General features: G+C 43.6%; 1 long non-coding RNA gene across 2 annotated transcripts in view; it reads right to left on the bottom strand.

Annotated features, from left to right (window-relative positions):
* LOC110368390 overlaps window positions 1-8,710 on the bottom strand; it is a 9,187-nt gene extending 477 nt beyond the window's left edge. Inside the window, exons 1-3 of one of the 2 annotated variants that reach the window (XR_004931590.1) lie at window positions 8,576-8,710; window positions 1,501-2,675; window positions 1-97 (exon numbers count right to left, since the gene is read on the bottom strand). The exon at window positions 1-97 is cut by the window's left edge and continues 477 nt beyond it. This is a non-coding gene — a long non-coding RNA (uncharacterized LOC110368390). Of the gene's footprint in view, window positions 98-1,500; window positions 5,836-8,575 lie in introns of those variants that run through there. The other variant, XR_002428049.2, reaches the window with a different exon arrangement.

The raw sequence follows: 8,710 nt of genomic DNA, 5'->3' as shown, positions 1-8,710 counted from the left end.
AGCGACGATAGAAATCTTTTCTATGTTATAGGGTAATGGTAGATGATCGGCCACCCAGGATTGAGTCACAGCTAACAGAACGCCAGGCCAGATGTACCTATTATGAAAAGAAAAAGAATAGAGAGAAGAAAAATCTAAAACTTGAAATAACAACAAGCAATGCAAAACAGTAGGAGAATTCAGCAGAGTGAGAGAAATATATCTTAATGTCCTCCAGCAGCCTAAACCTATAGCAGAATAACTACAGAGTTAGCTCAGGATAACCTAAGCCACCCTGAAGCAACTCTATAAACTTTGGCAAAAAGGAAAGTTTTCAGCCAAATTTTAAAATTAGACAAGGGGTGTGCCTCACGGACTAAAACAGGGAGTTGGTTCCACAGGAGAGGAGCTTGATAACTAAAAGATCTGCATCCCATTATAGGATTCTGGGATCTAAATGACATGTTCTAGTAAAATATAACACCAAGGTTTTTTACTTTATTACCAGAAGCCAATTTAATGCCATCCAGATTAAGTGATTGATTAAGATGTTTATTTATTAAAGACTCTCGTCCAAAGATGACAACTTCTGTCTTATCAGAATTTAAAAGTAGAAAATGTTAAGTCATACCAGTTTTAATGTCATCAGGACATGTATGTAGTCTAAGTAATTGATTGGATTTGTCAGGAATTATGGAGAAAAATAGCTGAGTGTCATCAGCATAAGGATGGACATTAATCCCATGCAATCTGATAATTTGACCAATTATCAATTATGTAGTTCGGTGGATAGAATAAATTAACCATTAAGAACAATCATATGTTTAGATTCAAATTCTTTCTTTTCAGTCTACAGATCAGTTATTCAGAAAGCCATCCAGACATTTTTATTGGGAATACAACTATCATTGTTCAGAAATCAGATGATGGGTTATATTTTGATGGGTACCTGCACACATTGGGGTTGAGGGAAATGAAATGGCGGAAACATTGAAAAAGGTTAATAGCAGGAGAAATCGATTTTAGAGTAACTACAAGCAAATTGGAGACAAGAAACATAGATAAGAACCGAAGGAAAAGTGGCAGAAAGACTGGAATGAAGGGACAAAAGGGGAAGGTATTACAAGATTCAAAACAGAGTGGGGGAAATTAGAACATGAAGTAAAAAAAGAAGAGATCAATTAATAACAATAATGAGATTTGGTCACACTGGAATCAGTTGCTCACTATTTAAAATAGGCAAACATGATACAGGGAAATGTCAATTTTGTGGAGAGAATGAAACAGTATAACATGTGATTTTAGAACAAGGGAAAATGAGAGTGAGAGAAGTATGTTAGAAGGATTTAGAAGTATTAAAGAAACTAAAAAGAAATTCATTTCTTTATAAAATAAATAAATTGCAAAAAGAGTCAGAGAGTAAAATAATTGAAATATTAATAGATTGTTGTCGGAAATTGATCAATAGAATATGAGTAGGACAGGCAAATACACAAATTACTGTTATGAAGTCTCCCTCACTTCATAACAGTAGGTGGCGGTAACGCATATCTTCAGTTTCTTGCCAACCGCTGGAAAAAGCAACAACAAAACATTTATTGATACAATAAAATAACAAATCACTGCTAAACAATGATCAGAACAACTTTAAAGAGGTAATTATTTACATAAGGTGCTTGTTATATATTAGTACACTGTGATCAGAAACCATGCATAAAACCTCCTTCAAACCCCACAATTGCACAAAATCATTCAAGATGCCAGTGCCTCTGTAGAAGTGAAACTCCAGTCTGATCCTGGCCTTTACGTTGCACTTCCACAGAGCCACGGCAACTAGATGAGGTCCAGCCCGCAGTCTCTCCCTTCGAGATATATAAATAGCCATCTTTGCTTCGGCAATTAAAAAATTAAAAATTTGGGATTTTAACTTATAGGCCATACAGTAACATACACCATTAATAAAAAGAGAAGTGGTAAAAACTACACCAAAGAGGTTAAAAACACTCATTAAAAGGTTAAAGAAAGTCGACAATCGTACACAATCCATAAAAACGTGAAAAACATTCTCTGACATACTGCAAAAAGGACACTCATTTAAAACCCCGGGTGTAATGACTGATAAAAACGAGTTTATTGCAATGGCTCCGTGAAGGATTCTCCATTGAAGATCACCAGTTCTTTTTCTAATCGGAGGCTTATATAGAGACCTCCACTGGGGTTTTTGTCCTCCAAACTTGTCGTCCCACACACTCTCTGGCCTTTTTTTGCAGAGTTCTCCTGTTGAAAATCTTGACCAATATCCTGTACAGCACTTTTGGTCCTGTGCTACACAATTTCATATTTGAGTTTATGTTTTGTAGCAGAGGGCCACTTTCCTCCGTAAAATCAGGATCTAGGTGGATGTCTGGGAATGGGTCTGCAGGGTCTGGTGGGTTTTCTCTCTAAAAAAAACAGCTGCAACAGACGCCTCTCTCCAGCTGTCATCCTCTCTCTCACCAAGTCCAAGTATCGCTGTAACAACCTGGAAGACCGGACTCCGAGCAGCAAACCTACATCTCTGATGTTGTCGAGGTTTGGTCCAGCCACCTCCACCAGATGCCTTAGGGTCACTGTCCCGGACCTGCACAGCGCATCCGACAGACCCGGTACTTTGCTGCCACAGACGTCCAGTCTCGCTCCACAGACCCCAGGTTCTTCTAAAAACCAATGCAGAGAGTTAAACGTTTCTGGTGTTTTTATTTTAAAAAGAACACAGGATTTAAAAACACCCTGATAAAACTGAGGCATTCCTTTTAATTTTAAAAAACTAAAATCGGTTAGAAGCAGAGCAGCATCCAGCCCCAAGTTATTTACACGTCTGAGAATACAACTGGCCACATCTCTCCACACGGTGTCAGGAGGCCCTGCCAGGTACTTCTGGAGAAACTGCATACGGTAAGTAGCTGTTCTGCTTGCCAGGTGGAACAGGCCCTGGCCCCCCTCCTCCTTCGGTAAAAACAAAACTGTGGCACCCAGTGTAAACCATTCCAAAAGAACTCGACCATCTCAGACTGTAACTTTACCAGAAATCCCAGCGGTGGGTCCAAGACAGAAAGCTTGTGCCACAGCTGTGAAGCAACTAAATTGTTTAAAACCAACACCCTGCCTCTATATGACATCTGAGGGTGTAGCCACTTCCACTTAGCAAGTTTAGTCTTGACTTTTGTTTCCATGTCTTCCTAGTTTTTCTGTACAGTGGTTTTGTCCCTCAGATAAACCCCAAGGTACTTAAAGCCGTCTGTCTTCCATTGCAGATTTTGAGGGAGAACCGGACGCCCTCCATGCCACTCACCTGTGGCGAAGGCTTCACTCTTAGCCCAGTTCACCCTCGAGGCAGACAGGATGGAAAAATTATTGGTAATCTTGTTTAAAACATCGACGTCTTGTTGGTCTTTTATAAAAATGACAACATCGTCAGCGTAGGCAGATAAAACCATCTTTCTGTTAAAACCGGGTAAAACCAGACCTTGAACACTCGCACGTATTTTCTGGAGGAGGGGTTCCAGAGAGAGTGCGTAGAGCATACCCGAGAAAGCACAGCCCTGCTGAACGCCTCTACACACCCTAAAAGGAGCACACAGGCTACCATTGATCTTTAGCACATTCTCAATATTATTGTACATCACCTGGATCTATAAAACCAGCGCCGAAACCAAACCTCTCCATGGTTTCCCAGAGGAAGCTGTGTTTGACGCGGGCAAATGCCTTTTCTTGATCTAGTGCAATCAAGGCCGTATTCAAACCCAATGAACCGGAGACCTCCAAAACATCCCGAATTAGGTAGATGTTATCTACCATGGACCTGCCGGGGACGCAGTAGGTCTGGTCCCGGTGGATGACCTGTTCCATTGCTCCTCTCATACTGTTTGCAAGGGCCTTGGTGAGAATTTTGTCTAATCCGTGCACAGAAGAGACACGGGACGCCAGTTCTCTATGTCCTGCAAATTGCCTTTTTTTGGCAGGAGGGTGATAACCGCCCTGCGGCATGACAGCAGGAGCAAACCAGTGGTCAGGCTTTCATTGAAAACATCCAGCAGGTCCCCTGCTAAGATGTTCCAGTATGCCTAACTCAACGGTGAACCCGTAGATGCCTGGGGCCTTCTGGCCCTGCATGCTCTGGAGGGCCGCGTGGAGCTCTTGCACCCCCAAGGGGCGCTCTAGCTGGGTGATGGTCCCCTCAGCGACCTGAGGCAGTCCACTACAGAACTCCTCGAACAGTTCATCATTCTCCTTGTACTCGCTACGGAATAGCAAAGAGTAGAACTCCACCGCCCTCCTCCTGATCTGCCCCGGTTCACTTAACTGCTGTCCCGTGTCTGACAGTAGAGAGTGGATCAGCTTCCTCTGACCACACTTTCTCTCCAAGTTAAAGAAAAAGCTGGAAGGCGCATCCATGTCCGTCATGTTCTGCATCCGCGACCTGACCTATGTGCCTTGAACTTTAGTCTCCAGCAGGTTTGCTAAAACCAGCCTTTTAGATTTGAGAGCTTCAATGTACTCTCTATTTCCTGTGGATTCGCTCAAGTGTTCTAACGCCACTATATTTATCTCCAGATCCTTAATAGATCTGGTGATGTCACGAGTAACATTGAGAGTGTGCTGCTGACACAGCAGTTTTATCTGAACTTTGCCGTAGTCCCACCACTGTTGCAGACAGGTAAAATCTCTCTTTCTCTGTCTAAAACCAGTCCAAAAATAACTCAGAGTTTCTTTAAAACTACAATCATAAGTTAAAACCGAGTTAAAATGCCAGTAAGCACTTTTAGGTAAAATGTTTCTAATAAAAACACTACCTAAAACCAGGGAATGATCCGTAAAACCTACTGGTAAAATCTGACAAGTTTTAAACACGTTAAAATGGTGTTTAAAACAATAAAACCGGTCAAGACGAGCTAGTGAAATGTGGTTTTCTTTCATATGGGACCACGTGTACTGCCTGGAGCCTGCATGCATCCTCCTCCATACGTCCACCAGGCCATGAGACGAGACCAGCTGCCGCAGAGCGTGTTGAGCTGCTACATGTGGCTCTGCATGATTACGGTCTAAAGAATTGTCCTCCGTACAATTAAAATCCCCTCCTATAAAAACGTAATCCTCCATCCCACAATCCCCCAACTTCTCCCCAATTTCTGTTAAAAAAACGTGTTTTCTCTGCATTGGCACATGGAGCATAAACATTAATAAAAACAACATTAGAATATTCAAAACCAGCTCGGACTAAAAGACATCGACCCTTAACAATGTGAGCTCATCCGGAAATCCAGACCATCCACCTGTCAACTGGACCCCTTCCCAACACAACTTGTCAAAACCTGCCTCCCCTCTCTGGTTCCCCTCATCTCCGCTATCATCCGCACCTCCCTCACCACTGGAACTGTCCCTACACCTCTCAAAACTGCTGCCATCACCCCGATTGTAAAAAAAACCTGGTGCCGACCCGATCAACTTCAACAACCTCCGTCCTATCTCCAATTTACCCTTCATTTCCAAAATTCTTGAAAAAACAGTTGCCTCCCAGCTCCATACTCACCTATCTGCCAACAGCCTGTATGAAAAATTTCAGTCTGGTTTTCGGCCTCTCCAGCACTGAAACAGCACTCATCAAAATCACCAATGACCTCCTCATGGCATTTGATTCTGGACTACTCACCATCCTCATCCTCCTCGACCTGAGTGCAGCCTTTGACACCATCTGTCACACCACACTCTTCAGTAGGCTTTCTTCCATTGGCATCACTAACACTCCGTTGGACTGGTTTATTTCCTACTTCTCTGACCGCACTCAGTACATTCAACTGAAGACCCTCAAATCCACCCCCTCCCTCGTCACCTCAGGCGTGCCCCAGGGCTCTGTACTCGGGCCCCTCCTCTTCATCATCTACCTCCTTCCCCTTGGCAATATCTTCCGCAAATTTAACATCCAATTCCATTGCTATGCTGATGACACCCAGCTCTACCTCTCCAGGCAACCATCGTCCTCTCTTCCCCCCACCTCCCTTACAAATTGTGAAATAAAAAATTATTATCTGTGAAATAAAAGCCTGGTTCACTAACAACTTCCTTCAATTAAACAGTAGTAAAACTGAGGTTCTCCTCATCGGCACCAAATCAACTCTTTCCAAAACCGACAGTTTGCCACTTATTATTGACAGTTCCTCCATCTCCCCCTCCCCCAGGTTAAGAGTCTGGGTGTCATCCTCGATAGCACCCTATCTTTTCAATCCCATATCAATAACATTACCCAGTCTGCCTACTTTCACTTAAGAAACATCAACCGCCTCCGTCGCTCCCTTACCCCACACACTGCTGCCATACTTGTGCACAGCCTTGTCACCTCCCGACTGGATTACTGCAACTCTCTCCTCTTTGGCCTTCCTCAGAAATCACTCCATAAACTACAACTGGTCCAGAACTCAGCTGCTCGCATCATAACAAGAACTCCCTCTATCCACCACATCACCCCGGTCCTCCAACAGCTTCACTGGCTCCCCGTGCAGTTCCGCATTCAATATAAAATTCTCATGGTGACATTCAAGGCCCTTCACCACCTAGCCCCCCCTTATCTGTCAGGCCTCCTGCACATTCCCACCCCCTCCCGTGCTCTTAGATCCTCATCTGCTTTACACCTGTCTGTCCCTTCCGCCCGTCTCACCACCATGGGGAGCAGAGCATTCAGCTGCTCTGCCCCCGCCTCTGGAACTCTCTACCACCCCTACTTAGAAACACGGACTCACTTCTAAATTTTAAATCACAACTCAAAACTCATCTGTTTAAGACTGCCTATTCTCTTTAATTATCAATTTCCCTGTCCAAGCCTCGGTATTTTTTAAATGTTTTTTGTGTTGATTTTGTTTCTGACATTCTGTTTTTTACCCTTCTGTACGGTGACCTTGAGTGTCTAGAAAGGCACCTTTTCAATAAAATGTATTATTATTATTATTGTGCTGTACTTCAATTGAATTAGGAGTAAAAGCCCTTGAAAAGAGGAAGCCTACTCCAGCGCTCTGGGAGGTACCATGACCTAAATGACTTCACCCTTCCATTCCTTTTTCCATTCTGCCTCATTTGAAATATTGCTGTGTGTTTCCTGTAAATAAAGAACATGGGTTTTTTTATTGTTCAGTACCTGGTAAACCATTTCTCGTTTAGCAGCCTCTCTAGCCCCATTGAGGTTTAGGGATGCTATTTGAAAGGTATCCATTATGGGTAAAAATTTAAAAGCAACACACCCAAAAACTATAAATAATATTTTTAATAATAATAATAATAATAATAATAATAATAATAATAATAATACAATGTTGGTGTGTATCATTAGTTCAAAGTTGCTTTCTCACTTTACCCATTATCTTTTTCATTCTAAAAATCTCTTGATCAGTGAAGCCTGATTCCTCCTGTTTCCTGACATAATGTCTGGCTGAGGCATAAAACAGTTTTAAATTTGGAAAATAGTTTTCCACTTCAAGTCCCCTCAGTCCTTTGGTTTGTTGAATAAAGGACAAGAAGGATTCAACAGAATATCTGGATTCGTTACCACCAACCTGTGAAAGCTGTGATACCTCACTAGAGTCGGAAAACTCGTCTTCACTGTCACTGCTATCAAGCTGTTCTTTTCTATCAGCAACCACCTTGCTGGACTGTTTGCTAGCCTGCTCAACAGCTACAACATTTTTTCTTTTGCTTCCCCTCTTTACTATGGCTGAAGCTTCCTGCTCCATCAACTCCTCCGCCTCCCCCCTCCTTTCTTCTAAGTCTGCTCTCAACAAAGTCCCTCCACTCTCAGCTTCCGCATCTCCATCTTCCCCGCAATCAGCGTCTTCTCTCCATTAACACCTGGCTCTTCCATAACACCAAAAATACAGCCCTCCGTGACACCGACAACGTCGGCTGTCAGGGGCTCTCCCTCAGCAGCGGTAGACACCCCTGCCACCTCAGGAGGTTCTTCTGCATCGGCGGCAGGCGCTTCCGCAACCACACTTTCCACCTGAACGGCAGCAGAAGTGCACTGCTCCTCTGCATGAGGTGGGGCTGGCCCAGCCCTGTTTGGGCACATTCTAATAATATGCCCCTCTTGGCCACAGCCGAAACATTTCAAATTAGAAGAGGTGGCAAACAAAACTTATTCAAAAGCATCTAGTTTAACATGGAACCTAACATTAAACTCCTCATCCCTCCTATTTAGGATCATGTAAAGCTGTCTCCTATGGGAGACAACATGTTTTAACAGCGGTGACTTGCATCCAGACAGCACTTTTTTGATTGGGGACACCACCTACCCATGTCTGGACAACTACCCAACTAAAAAATCATCACTAATGAAAGGTGGCACATTGGACAACATGATTTTTGTTGCTGGCAATGTGAGTGCCGACACCTGCAAAAACAAGCCATTAACTGAAATCCCGGCCTCAACCAGCTGTTGAGCCTGCTCCACCTTCTCTACAAACAAGACCACAGCCCCATTCATGCGGGCTGCGGACTTGATTGACCTATGTCCAATCACCTCCCCCACCGCTAAACAAACTTCCTCCACACTGCACAGAGAGCCAGCACCCACCCATTGATGCCATTTCTCCGTGTCAGCGTGGAGAAACTTCCCACACCCACCACCACGGTGCTAGCAGCTGCTAGCTAGCCACCCAGGCAGGCCTGACCATAGACATAATATAAGAGTAGACGCGTCATTGGGCGG

This window comes from Fundulus heteroclitus, chromosome 8 (genome assembly GCF_011125445.2).
Source record: "Fundulus heteroclitus isolate FHET01 chromosome 8, MU-UCD_Fhet_4.1, whole genome shotgun sequence".
In the NCBI taxonomy this organism is placed as follows: Eukaryota; Metazoa; Chordata; class Actinopteri; order Cyprinodontiformes; family Fundulidae; genus Fundulus; species Fundulus heteroclitus.
The sequence above is the reverse complement of the archived record's forward strand: the minus strand, read 5'-3'. Positions and strand labels throughout refer to the sequence as shown.